Here is a 10,499-nt window from a genome sequence, read left to right as displayed (position 1 = left end):
CCCAAGAAAGAATCAGAATTAAATCAGAAACCACTTAACCCTTCCCCCATAAGAAGCAAAGTGAAAATGGATTTTGCAACCAGAATAAAACTAGAACAGCCTGCGAATAACTCGCAGTCTGTTCAGGTTTTATGCTACAAGTATTTGCTGCTCATCAGTATCTAACTGTTGGGAATGAAGCCTTTAAAACTTGAATCTTGTAAGAAAGGTCTTCAATTGAACATAACTTTCTCAGGGTATACAAACACATCAAAATACGTAACTAAGTGGTAAAGGGTTGACACACATGCATAAGGCCCCACTTTTCAAGAAAGGCTCATATAACTTTCCATTGTTGTCTCCTGGTCATGTAGAAGCTGCGAGAGGACCTGATGACGATGAATGGAGACGAGGCGGCCGCCCTGGAGGACCCTGACAGTGAGGAAGAGGGGACATTCAAGAAGATGCTCAAAAGTAAGAAGCACATTGAATATCATGATTAGGCCATGCTCTGGAAAAACTGGGGCTTTATGCATGTGCGATAAGTTTCATCCCACATTAATCTGTGCAGGCCGCTAAAGCTTATCAAAGACGAAACTTTATGCCTAATCTGTGTTTTCGCTAAGAACATTCTTACTTTAAATGAAAGATACCAGCAGAAAAAGTGGAAAGTGTCATCCCTGATAATCCTGTTCTGATTGCACAGGCTAATCTGTGCAGACACTTTAGGCACATGCATCATATCCCAGAATGAGGCTCAAGTTCATGTGGTCCCCTAAATACAAAATTGTTTCAAAAACATTTCAAAAGTTGCTGAGAGCAGACTGCAGTTCATTTGACTCTCTTGTTTACTAGTATGCCTACATGTAAGTAGGGAGAACGCTGGACCAAATGTCTGAAGATGGATGGTCCAAATCCAGACTCAGCCACATAACTTATTTCTACTGACATTTCCCCCCTATGTTGGATTAAAGACGGGCAGTTGTCAGTTCACTTAATTAATATGTTCCTTTAATACTGGTAGAGCAACTAAGTCCAGAAATGTGTTAATACATGGAGGTTTACAGACTGATGTTGTGACCGAAAACCAAACTGTTGAAAACATGAAAGATCCAAACATAAAACAATGACTTTAAACCTATGCTTGTTATCCCCTGCCATAGGCGGAGGAATATTGTTTTGGCGTTGTCCATCCGTCCGTCTTTCCGTCCGTCCGCCCGTTCGTCCGTCACTTTTGTGTCCGGAGCCATATCTTGGAAGTGCTTTGGCGGATTTCACTGAAACTTGGAATGAGTATATATATGGATAAGAGGATGATGCTTGCCAAATGGCTTTGTACACCATCTATAATAACAGAGTTATGGCCCTTTGTATCTTGAAAAAATGCTTTTTTATGCGTTGTCTATCCTTTCTTCCATCCAGAACTCTTTTGTGTTCAGAAGCATATTTGGCGGGGGATATCAATTCAACGAATTTGCTTGTTTTACTAAGTGTTCTTATTTCTGTAGGAGGCGAGATCCCAGATGCGACGACTATTCACCAGATTAGGAAGCAGCGTCAGATGGCGAGAGAGGCCGGCGACTTCATGCCACTCGATGACACTGTCAAGTATGAGAACAGCAAGTCACAGCTAGTCAGGTATGCAATATGGGCCGTAAGAGAACAGCAAGTCATGGCTTGTCAGGTATTCAATATGGGCTGTTAGAGACCTGCAAGTCACGGCTAGTCAAGTATTCAATATGGGCTGTTAGAGATAAGCAAGTCACGACTTGTGATGTATGCACTATTGGCTGTTGTAAGAGGACAGCAAGTCATGGCTTGTCAGGTATGCAATATGGGCTGTTAGAGACCTGCAAGTCATGGCTAGTCAGGTATTCAATATGAACTGTTAGATCAGCAAGGCACGACTTGTGAGGTATTCAATATGGGCTGTTGGAAGAGAACAGCAAGTCATGGCTTGTCAGGTTTGCAATATGGGCCGTTAGAGAACAGCAAGTCATGGCTTGTCAGGTATTCAATATGGGCTGTAAGAGACCTGCAAGTCGGGGCTAGTCAGGTATGCAATATGTGCTGTTGTTAGAGAAATGAAGTCACAGCATTGTCAGGTGTGAAATATGGGCTGTTGTAAGAGAACAGCAACTCACAGTTTGCCAGGTATCCACTATGGGCTGTTGTTAGAGAATTATTGCCAAAATTAATAGATGGGAAAAAGAATGCAGATGAAATAAGTCATTCAAGACTTTGCAGAACCGCAGAGTGTTGATTGTAATTAAAGATGTAAAAACAATTAAAATAAAGGCATTGCAACTGATAATTTTTGAAGCCTTTTCAACTGATAATTTCTTGAGCCAATTTTAATTTATCAGTGTAAAGAAGTCATATATGTGTTGCCAAATCATTTTCTGCCTCGACAAAAGCTATGGTTTTAGTTCTAAAGTTAAAACACGAGATGAATTCTCTACATATGCAATGTAATTCACTCCTTAGAGAGGATGATAACGACAAAAGTGATGATGATGAAGATGAGAGGATTGACTTCACCACTAACACTGGGGCCTTAGATAGACAGAAGATGAGGGACAACTTCCTCCGGGCTGAGCATGGTATGCTGACTTGCAGATTTTGAGGTCATGAAAGCTCTTGTTTGTACTGTTGAAACTACAATCTTTTGGTATTGACATAGCAAAATGTACTTTCAGTTGTACTGAAACGAGTGATGTGTGGAATTGTACATGTTTTCCAAACTATAATACAATCATAGAAAAGGAATTGACACTAAATTCTTATGTTTAGTAAAAACTGATTAATGCATGCAAATTTAAGTGAAAAACATCATAAAAAATGAACAGCAGTCATGCCTTTCTCAGTTAAGTTGATATATTATTTCCTTAATATGAAATGGTTTGCCATAGCCCCTATTGAAGAAAAGTAGCCCTAGTTCTGCTAAAAAGGTTGATAAAGAAACTGGGTATCATTGTCTAGATGCATTTTAACAACAACAAATGCTAATTATGTCTCTATTATATTTAGAGTTCAACTCAAATGTCCACATTGCATAACTTGCTGAAACAAAATAAATTATTTATTAATAACTTATAATTATAAACCGTGCTTAACAAAAGCCAGGCTTCATGCATTTGCTGAAAGTGTCGTCTCAAATAAGCCTGTGCAGTCTGCAAAGGCAAAGTAGGGGCACCACTTTCTTCTATTGTGGAATTTTTAGTTAAAGGAAGTCTGTTCTTAACAAAAATGCATTCTAAGTTGATTGTCTGGTCCCTATGAACTGCACATTCGCATCTGGCATGACACTATACTCATGCGCTATGCCCCTTTGTCCCAGAACGTGGCCTTTACGTTGCAACTGTTTGTGACTTACCTCCCCTGTGTGTTTCAGGCAGTGACGAGGGTAGTGACCAGGAGAGGGAGTGGGAGGAGCAGCAGATACGTATGGGGGTCTCGGCCATACAGCAGGTACTGTAGCGTTTTTACGGTTAGCTCTTTGGGGTTCTTTCACAACAACTACAGCAATTACTAGCAACGACAAGATACTAAACTACTCACATGGGCATCAACTGGAATGCTCGTCAGGATGGCACCAATCGTCCTCGTCGTCTTCGAGGGAACTCGTCGGCTATACTCGTCGTCTTCGTCGGGTACACGTAACGGAATGCAACTATACTTCTGGGAATACACCTCCAGGCAAACAAGTACTCAAACACACAGTCACCGGCTTACATACACATATACTTCTGGGAATTCACTTCCAGGGAAATACGTGTCATTGGCACTATCACAGGCAACTCACAGACTCACATACACAGTCACAGACTCACTTATATCTTCTGGGAATGGCCTTCCAGGTAAATACGTGTTGAACACACATAAAATACAATATAGTACAATATAATACAATATAACCTATACTCAGGCTCACAATTACTCACTCAGGCTCACAATTACTCCAAGCAATACTCAGCTTGGGAAAATACGTCTTCTCGCATCAGTCACCCGTGCATAAGAGACCGTACAAACTCGTGCTACCCAGCATGCACTATACCGATTTGTCGCTGGTTCCCAATCACGAGGTATTTGCGCATTTTGTAGACCGGGCACCGGCACAACACTCCTCCCACTTTTGTCCTTTTGGGACGACGCCACACAGCGAAGGAATCGTACCGGCGCTACCGATGAAGTAATAGTGCCCCTTGCGTAAGCACCTTGACCCAACTACCCTAAGTCAGGTATAGCTTTCGTCCGACCTCTCTTTTGGCGCAACGCCTGCCATAGACCACAACTAAAGTTAATGCATCTCCATTAAACGTCAGTACCCATTGGCCTGTAATATAATTATTAAAACACTACACAAAAACAAATGTTCAATATCCAGCGACAGGTCATCCTGTATATATTTATAATTTAAACAAACCGGCCCGTACCAACAAAAATAGCACACCATCAACTCAAGTGCCCCAACACGCCCCAAACCCGAATGTATCAATACAAAAATCAACCCAGGTGCCTTACCAAAGCTTTTCGACCCAATATTCTAAAAGTCAAGGTCAGGCTACTTCTGTCCCCCCTTGTCTACACAATGAATGGACAGGAGCACCCACCTTACAATCCATAAATAAAATAACTTATCAAATAAAATCATAAAATATCATACAAATACATCCCCTCGCAGCCCAAATGAGAAGGCCTACGCCCTCTGCATGTGACTGCATAATATACAATAAAAATCCTCTTGGTTATATTAAAATAAAAATCACAAGAAATTTAACTTTCTGAGGTAATAAAAATCCTCTTGGTTATATTAAAAATAAAAATCACAAGAAATGCAACTTTCTAAGGTACTACAAATGCGTTCAAATAATATCTAAGTGACAAAAGGTTAAAAATATAAGAATAAAAATAATCTTATTTTTGTCCAAATAATACATATAATTGCTTTTAATTTTATATAGAGAACGTACATTTTGCAACATAATCATTGACATTATATGGAGGAAAAGACAACTAAAATAAAACTATTGTACCCACTACATTCCTCCCACTTTTCTCCTCTTGGGCCGCCGCCGTACGGTCGCACCCAAGGCAGAAGAGACAGAGACTCAAATGGGACCATGATCCACCTCCCGCAGGCACAGGAGTGGCAGCGCATAGCGGGGTACATACAGACCGCTGCATTCTAGCGGTTAGTGACCAATATGTTTCTTGCATAAGAAAATTTCCATCACATTAGTTAATTAAAAAAACATTATTGTCGGCTATCGTCCGACAATTGCTTAATCAAGAAAAAACATTCTTGTTGGCTTTCGTCCAACAAGTACAGTCACTTATGTATTAGAATGTGGAGATCACACTGAGAAATAATGTACTTTACAAAAATAAAAACAAAATAAAAGTGTACATGCACCGGAAAACAACTCCGGCCATTCAAAAAATTAAAGTGACGCTACGAGACAGTTGCCGTCAAGCACGGTCACACACAAATTTAAAAAGACCTGCAAATATTGTTTAAAAGAACAACTCCGGGAAATACCACTTCCGGCCAACAGTATTGAGTGTGACAGTGTTCGTCAAGCACTGTCACCTATAAAAAACAAACTCATGCGACAAAATTCTACGACATTGCTCGGCATATGGTTGGTAGAAAAGAAATTCATGTATAGAAAATTACGGAAATAAATGACATGATACAGCAATGACGAAGTGATTGAAGTTAGATCGACTCACAAATCTTAACATGGAAGGATAAAAGGTGACGGAGGTGCCAAGACTTGGATATTGCAGGGGAAACTGGGTTCCTATTCACCATCTGCGTAGTTACAACATCCGATGGTGCGGTGTGACAGCGGTCGTCCGACAATGTCCGACAATGTCACACCCGACCATAAGGAAAAAAAAAACCAACATACTTCACGGGAAATAATCAAACACATCCGTGTCTGTGCAAAGCACTTCTTAGCGCGGTAATACAAAAATAACAGGAATTTAAGCGCGGACGGCACAAGATAATTTGGGACGACACTTTATGCCTATTCATTAAACCCCCATTTCGCAGAGCACTGCTCAGATTAATTTCAATTTTATAGTTCCAACAATATTGCAATAAAAGACTGGGCTTAAACTGAGACAATAGGACATATATATTCAAAACAATCTAATCAAATTAATCAAAATGTTTAAGAGAACTATTATTTTTATACACCGCGTACTTCATGTAATATTCATAACAACAGCTTTTACTACTACTACTACTACTACTACTACTACTTCTGCTACTACTACTACTACCACTACTACTACTACTACTACTACTACCACTACTACTACTACCACTACTACTACTACTACTACTACTACTACTACTACTACTACTACTACTACTACTACTACTGCTGCTGCTTTTAGTGTTACTACTAGAGATACTCCGCGTACACCGTAATACGTTATCAACACCGCGAATAGAATGTGACTGCAACTTTACTGTATTTTTTAAAATTGGGGGTCATTTGTATTTTGCATTGTTTTCCTAGTTTTACTAACAATTAACCTCGCCATTTACAATTTTAGGCGGTACAGTTTGGAAGTTAGACGCTCTGGTGGTCGCCAACCTAATTTCCACCGCTGGGACCGCTCCCAGCGGCGAGAACTTGAGGGTCGCCACCCTTTGGAACCACGCCTAACAAGTCTTTGAACACCACCTTCCCATATGTCATCTGGGGTAACTCGGCATCCGCATGCGCCACCCTCACGGCGGTCACACGCGGCAACTTATGTCGCCCGTCTGACAGGGACTGACCTTCCGGTGGCCGGAGTAGTTTCAGCAGCTTTTCGTTGGGCTATTTTGGCCCCCACCTGGTCGGCCCTGTCGGTCGCCATGCTTTTAGCCGCCTCCGCAGACTGAACCGCTACGCGCTGCACGCGAAATTCATCATCGCACACAGGATCTCCATGGTCTCCTTCAGTGCTCTCGCCAATGACCATCCTTGGATCACTGACGACAGCTGGCACTGTTGGCAGCACCAAGGGAACTGCATCGTGCACTCCCTTGGCATGCTGCATCTTCATGCAGAACTGGGAAACCGGACCTAGCTGGTTTACATGATCTACTTCCGGTTGGCCCAACTGCTAAGTCGTCGCAGCTACCACAACGGGCTCCTTCTCCTTATGGTTGGGCAAGGACATGGCGTGGAAATGTCCCCAGTTGGAACCAAATCTGCCGCGATACGATCCCTCAGGGCGGACTTTTGAATTTTGGTTCCGATGCCCACGTAAACCTCCGCCACCCGCATCCGAAGGATACATAACCTGGCGTTGGTCGTTGTACCACCGGTTCCTGACCTTCCCTGGGTAGGGGCACTCCACAGGGTACTCGGCATAGCCTTTTTTATTTCGAAACGGCTTACCCGGTTGTCGGACAAAGGGATCAACGGCCGAACTTCCAAAAGAGTTTGACAATCTCTTCACAGCATCCAGCAACTTCTCGACCACCTGGGTCAATTTGTCGACCGCCGACACACTGACCTCATCCGCAGTGGGTGCTTTCTTCACCTCGTGAACCCACCTTGACTCTTCTTGCTAAGTCTCCTGGGTATACCTTGGAGCCGCGGCGCAAGCCGACTGAAAATGGCTATATACCTTCAGCATGTTCATCGCATCTCCCATAGGTGTTGGTAACTGCAGACTAACATGCTTGCCGGCCTCCTCGTCAATCAAACCGTGACAAAACTTCGTCACTGCCTGTTCAGCGGCGTATGCATAGGGCAGATCACGAAACGCCGCTGTTGCCAGCTTCAGCGCCCGATCTGACCAATTGTCTAGGGACTTGCCTACTTCCTGATGGGCAACGTGGAAACGGCCCTGCGCGGTGGCGGTAAGCTCCCTGGCGCCAAAACGCTCCTGCAGTCGCTGCATTAGCTCTGCGTAAGGTACCGTCCCTCTCCCTTCGGTAAGCAACGCATAGAAATCGACCGCCTTTCCTGTCAAACACCAACCAAGGCAATCGGCGCATTCTGCGTCAGACCAATCTTGCACCCTTGCGGAGCGCTCAAACTTGCTCTGAAAAACAAACCAATTGCTCTGCCCATCATATAGAAGGCTCTTAGGCAATTTTGTCAGAACATCCCGATCTTTCTGTGTCGGGGGAATACTTGGGCCAGGAGGGTTGCTTGGTCCGGGCAAATTATTGAAAACCGGTGCATTGCTGGGTATGGGAATAGTGATGGTAGATGGAATTGGGACAGGTAGACCATTCGGGGCAAGAGGGCCCTTTGAGGCACGATGGGATCCCGTAGGCCCATTGGCCCTACTCTGGGGAAAACCTAACAAAGGGGGCGGGGCGGGGGACGCTTGATGCGACATTAAACGGTTTCGGTATGCTTGTCATCATATTGTCCGGCTGTAACAACAGACGCTTTGGGAGCAAAGGCTTTGCAATCTGGGGAAGAAAATCGTCCCATTGAGCTACGTCCGCCTCAAGAGCCGAAAGTTGGGCTTCTAGTTGGGCCCTCTCGTGATCCTGACTTACCGACTCCTTCTCGAGCACAGACATATCTATCCACTTTTCGTGAGGGTCCAAGGGCCTATTTGCGATTGACCGCCCCATTCCACCCTCCCCAACATGTTCCGCCCCATCCCCATACCCCAGGGCTTCTCTAAATAATGCGGGGTTAGTACTAAAATCCAACTCGGTCATGTCACCAAAGGTCAGCGGCCGCCCTATAATTGCCTCTAAAGTATGTGGTAACAAATTTCCCGTATTTTCCCGTATCAAAACAATGGCCTGTGCCAGTTGTCTGCCCACACCCAGAATATTGCATAATCTAGTGGGAGTGTCGTAGTTCACTCGAATTTTTCTGGGGGCTACCAGTAAAAAATGGTGGGGTATATCCACTTCCCATATCCATTGTTAATTTAGAACTTTACAAGTAAATATGAAAAAGTTAAATTAATAAACAACCTAAAATAAATGGGCCGAGAAATTCTGAAATAAAAACTTTTGTATCTACTGGTAGGCAATTAAAATTTAATTGCCAAACAATAACCAATTAACAAAATCACTATCACTGTTGTTGCTATCAATAATCAATAAAAACTGAAAGTAAGAAACACGTCGCTTTAACTTGACGTTAAGCACTAATTTCCCGGGACCCAGTTTACATTCGCAATAACACTGCTATAAAAAGAATTGCCAAGGACAAAACTCGTGCGTGTAAACTTCTATTTCCTCGGACTTTAGTTACCGATATATAAGCAATTTACACTGCTATATACAACAGTCAACCAAACACGTTTTTCATGAACTGCTGCGCACAGAATACGCGCCAACTAATCACGGGAAAATTGCCAAATAAAAAAAACACGTGGCCATCCGTTGATTACACAAGCAATTAAACTGTAACAAACAGCATTGGAGAATCACGTTTTTTAAGAAATATTTCACCAACTGATAACATGGCCGGCGAAAGCCAACAATGGAAAAAAAAACTACGATGCCGTCTGTTTGTTACACACTTCTTAAAATAGACGAACACTGAGTTCAACAAGTTAAAAACAGAAATCACGTTTTATGAAACGAACAGTTTCTATAAACTTTAAATTAAAATTGACCCGTCGATTGAAAATAAATTATGCGATGCCGATTGATTTTGCAACTAGCCTAACCGTTAAACACAATTTTCAATGAGTCCCCCGTTGGGCGCCATTGTAGTGTTTTTACGGTTAGCTCTTTGGGGTTCTTTCACAACAACTACAGCAATAACTAGCAACGACAAGATACTAAACTACTCACATAAGCATCAACTGGAATGCTCGTCAGGATGGCACCAATCGTCCTCGTCGTCTTCGAGGGAACTCGTCGGCTATACTCGTCGTCTTCGTCGGGTACACGTAACGGAATGCAACTATACTTCTGGGAATACACCTCCAGGCAAACAAGTACTCAAACACACAGTCACCGGCTTACATACACATATACTTCTGGGAATACACTTCCAGGGAAATACGTGTCATTGGCACTATCACAGGCAACTCACAGACTCACATACACAGTCACAGACTCACTTATATCTTCTGGGAATGGCCTTCCAGGTAAATACGTGTTGAACACACATAAAATACAATATAGTACAATATAATACAATATAACCTATACTCAGGCTCACAATTACTCACTCAGGCTCACAATTACTCCAAGCAATACTCAGCTTGGGAAAATACGTCTACTCGCATCAGTCACCCGTGCATAAGAGACCGTACAAACTCGTGCTACCCAGCATGTACTATACCGATTTGTCGCTGGTTCCCAATCACGAGGTATGTGCGCATTTTGTAGACCGGGCACCGGCACAACAGTACATACACTGTCTTTGATAGAATGGACACAGTATTCAAAAGTTTTGTCTGTCATTATGGCAGTCAGTTGATCTTTTTATATTATTTCAGCTTGATTACATCCCTGTCCTTATGGTTATTGACATGCTTTTGTTGAAACTAGTGCTGCAACAATATACCGG

The sequence above is a fragment of the Dreissena polymorpha genome, chromosome 11 (genome assembly GCF_020536995.1).
Source record: "Dreissena polymorpha isolate Duluth1 chromosome 11, UMN_Dpol_1.0, whole genome shotgun sequence".
NCBI lineage: Eukaryota > Metazoa > Mollusca > Bivalvia > Myida > Dreissenidae > Dreissena > Dreissena polymorpha.
The sequence above is the reverse complement of the archived record's forward strand: the minus strand, read 5'-3'. Positions refer to the sequence as shown.